The 4,285-nt window shown below is 45.0% G+C and overlaps 1 long non-coding RNA gene across 1 annotated transcript; it reads left to right on the top strand.

Annotated features, from left to right (window-relative positions):
- Window positions 1-256: 256 nt before the first annotated feature.
- LOC116082448 lies at window positions 257-2,407 on the top strand. The gene is made up of 3 exons (XR_004115313.1): window positions 257-315; window positions 712-940; window positions 2,299-2,407. It is a non-coding gene; the product is annotated as an uncharacterized LOC116082448 (long non-coding RNA).
- The last annotated feature ends 1,878 nt before the right edge of the window (window positions 2,408-4,285 follow it).

Here is a 4,285-nt window from a genome sequence, read left to right as displayed (position 1 = left end):
TCCACCTAGGGAGAAGTGATTGGTGGGGTCTGAATAACACCCTGGGAATGGCCACTCCCACCCAATTTCCATTTCTTGTGTAGGTCTATCTCCACTTGACAAAGAACACCTCTGGGATAGTTGGAACATCCACTGCTTCTACTATAGGCTGCTGTGGCCCTGTTCAGGGCTCTGACAGACCAGAGTCAGTACCCGAGGCTGTGACATCATGGGTGAACCCGTCATACCTGCTCAGTGCCTCAGCATGTAGGAGGCACGCAGCTCTGGGGATAGCTGTCATACCTATATGTGACTCGAGTGACAGCAGCTTCATGGGTAAATGGATAAGATGCTTCTTTGGATGTAGCCCAGAGATTCACGGCCTTTCAGTCACCTATGGACCTGAGGTGGTAGGGAAACACCACCCGGATACGTTTAGGAACCAAAGATCTAGATGTTAGTGGAGATGTTGGGGTCAGAGAGGAAAGTTCTGAGGTCTGTTGGGGCTGAAACTGTTCTTCTCCTCTAGATTCTGAAACGGCTCACACAGGCTCAGGTCTGAACACTGAGTCCCTAGCTGGTAGTGCTGTTTTGAAGCTGTGGAGTCATTTGGACCACTCGCTCTGTCCGTCCACACTGTGGGCCAACACAAACCTCTCTTTCCTCAGTGGCTTGTGTCAGGAGCTCTGTCACAGCAATGAGAAAAGGGACTAACACAGTTGCACTTTTCAGGATGCAGATGTCGCGGACGATCCGGAAATGGTCTTTCAAGAATCTCTCTGGAGAATACTATTGCTCCGCTTGTTTCCATGACGCGGTGGAGAGCTTCACATTCCCTAGTTAGATCTAAGGATTATGTTGATTAGCTTTCCCACTGCTGTGATCAAATAGACAAGAGGCAACTTCAGGGAAGAAGATTCTTGTGGCTCACCGTTTGGAGATATAACCTGCTCATACTCAGGTAAAGTAGCAGAGGTACAAGGCAGCGGGCAGCAGACAGGAAGTAGGGCTGGGCTATAAAGCTTCAAAGCCCACCCTCAGTGACATACTTCCTCCAGCAAAGCTCCACCTCCTAAAACAGTGGTTCTCTACTAGTGGGTAGTGACCCCTTTGAGGGCCGAATGACCCTTTCCCAGGGGTTGCTTAAGGTCGTGGGAAAACACAGATGTTTACATTAAAATTCATAACAGTAGCAAGACTACAGCTATGAAGTAGCAACGAGAACAATTTTTTGGTTGCGGGGTCACTACAACAGGAGGAACTGCATTAAAGGGTCACAACACGGGGCAGGTTGAGAACCACTGCCCTAAAGGTTCTATCTACCGCCTTCCCAAACACCACTGCCAGCTTAGAATCAAGGGTTCAAACACACAAGACTATGGAAGATGTCTCAAATTCATCAATGAAATTGTAAATTCTGTCCTATGAGGCCAACCATAACCAGACCTGGTCCAGTGCACAGAGGATCAGGAAAGCACATGACGGGTTGGGCCACACTCTGGGGACATGTGCAAAAAAAGTGGGAGGCAGGAAACACAGGAGGTGGCCCGATACATGTGACACACTGTCATTATATACTCTGATATGCAGGGATTTGCAGGGTGTTTCTCTTAAGGAAAGATTTTTTTCCCCTTAGGATGCCATTAACTGAATTCATTCTAGACCTTATGTTTCCATAGGAAGACATCATTGTCTGCAAGCTCAGTGATTTGCAAATTCCAGACTGACTGCTCCTCAGGCAGGTCTTAGTCTTCTTGCTGTTGCTATAACAGATTATAGGGGACTAAAGAGCAGAAGCCCCAGCAAGCACCTCTTGCTGCCTTTCCTCACAGTGGGAAAGTCGGTGGAGGAGGCAAGACTCAAGGACTGGCCTGGCTTTATCATTTTCTACACTCAGGAACACTAATCCAGCTTCCAGAGATTAATTCCACAGGAATTAACCAGGACCCTCAGGGAAACCATTCATGTCCATTAATGATCCAGTCACTTCTTGAAAGCTTTGCCACTATCCAGTCCCAACCCACTGGGGATTAAGGCTCCAATACATGAACTTTTGCAGGACACATTCAAACCACACAGGGCTCTTTCTACCAAGTATTAGCTATTAGGACTAAACCATAGGGTTATTTGATGTGGTGCCTTAAAAGCCACTTAGGTCATTTCCAAATTGAGATAGTGCATCATGGCTAGAGATTTATATGGAAATATCAAAGTTTAATCATTTCTATGTATTAGTTTCCATTTGCTTCTGTAACAGAATACAAACATAGCAGTTAACAGGACCCATTAAACAGTCCCTTCTTTTTCCCTCTTCCCCAGCCCTGGCAACTTCCGTGACACATTCTATGTCTATGAGCCTGCCTGCTCAAGTATCTTCTGTAAGTAGAAACATAAAATATTTGTCCTGGGGCCTGGAGAGATGGCTCAGAGGTCGAGAACACTGGCTGCTCTTCCAGAGGTCCTGAGTTCAATTCCCAGCAGCCACATGGTGGCTCACAACCATCTATAATGAGATCTGGTGCCCTCTTGTGGACTGCAGGCATACACGCAGGCAGAATGCTGTATACGTAGTAAATAAAAATCTAAAAACACAAATAATATTTGTCCTCTTGTGTTTGCCTAGTTCATTTGGCACTTTGGGGGAGCCATTATTCTGTCTTCTACAATCCACATGAAAAGCAGTGTCTGCCAGCTTAGAAGCTGTGAATCTATTTACATAGACAGGAAAAAGCAAGCCCGTTTGAGAGATAGACCTGCTTGTACAACTTTGCCTCTGAGTGTAGCCCTGAAGTCCACTTCTATTCAGCCAAGGTTAAACAGGGCTGAGTTACTTCTCCATAAAATTCTAAAATTAGATTGTCTGTCGTCTCTCTTTTTATCTATGGAAAAAGATAAGAAAATAAGCAGACTCAGTTTGGGGCTTCCTTTATCTGTAGGATCAGAGGTTGTAGGAATAAAAGCCATTTTAGGGAATTTCAAGAGAGCAGTAACTTAGTGGATGTGTTATGCAATCCAAATGCATGAGTGTTGTTTGAGTCTATGTCAGAGAGGAACGTAGCAAACATATTAAGATGAATGATGCCATGTCCTCGAGAATCTTTGAGCTGTTTAATGCTTCAGATACATGCTGACTTGAATGGGCCCCATAGGCTCATATATTTGAACGCTTGTTCCCTAGTTGGTGGAACTGTTGTAGGAAGGACTAGGCGTGGTCTTGTTGGAAGAGGTGTATCACAGGGAGTGGGTTCTAAGGTTTCAAAAGCCCATACCAGGCCCAGTCTCACTCTCTCTGCTTGCTGTTTGTGGATCAGATATAAACTCTCAGCTACTGCTTCAGTGCCAAGCCTGCCTGCACACTGCCATGCTTACCCACCAGGATGTCATGGGCTCACCCATGTCTTTATCATGGTGTCTCCCCACATGCAAGCACTTTCTTTTTTAAAAACATATTATTTATTTATTTATTTATTTATTTATTTATTTATGTGTGTGTACATGTATGTATGTGTGTACATGGGTGCCAGTGGAGACCACAAGAGGTCATTGGATCTCATAGAGCTGGAGTTACAGGTAGTCGAGGTCTAACTGATGTGGGTGCTGGCAACCAAACTCTGGCCCTTACCTTTCTTCCTGACTGGGGGCTGTATTGCTTATCTAACCAAGGGATTCCTGGAGCTAATAATTGTCCTTGGAACGGAAAGGTGGAAAGCCGGAAAGCTGGAGAATGTCATGTGCATTAGGATCAAAAGCTGGGTTAGCATCAAGGGAGGGCCTGATGGGTCAAAAGCTGGGTTAGCATCAAGGGAGGGCCTGACGGGTTAAAAGCTGGGTTAGCATCAAGGGAGGGCCTGACGGGTTATACTCTGACTGACAGAGCCAACGAACCTGACTCTGAGAAGACCAGATGTTTCTTACATTACCTAAAGCCTTAAAAGTTAATGTGTGCACATTCCACATAGTAATTTCATATCTAGAGACTTGGGCTAAAGGACCCATCAATGATGCTTATCAGCATTACTTGTCAAAAACTAGCAACAATCCAGATGTCCAACAACTGGAGAATGATTGAATAAACTACAGCATGGGACATCATGCATCTTTGTGAAGATATCTAACGTGTAGATGAATGACTTTTAGTAACATTGGAAAATAAACATGGCCAGTCATGGCAATGCACATGTCTAATCCCAGTGCTCTGAAGGCATGTGGATCTTTGTGACTTGAAGCCCAGCCTGGTCTATATAGCAAGTTTTAGGACAGCCAGGGCTACATAGAGGGACTGTCTAAAAAATATGATAAATACAAT

This window comes from Mastomys coucha, unplaced genomic scaffold (genome assembly GCF_008632895.1).
Source record: "Mastomys coucha isolate ucsf_1 unplaced genomic scaffold, UCSF_Mcou_1 pScaffold7, whole genome shotgun sequence".
NCBI classification, from domain to species: Eukaryota; Metazoa; Chordata; class Mammalia; order Rodentia; family Muridae; genus Mastomys; species Mastomys coucha.
This window is presented reverse-complemented; position numbering and strand designations above follow the sequence as displayed.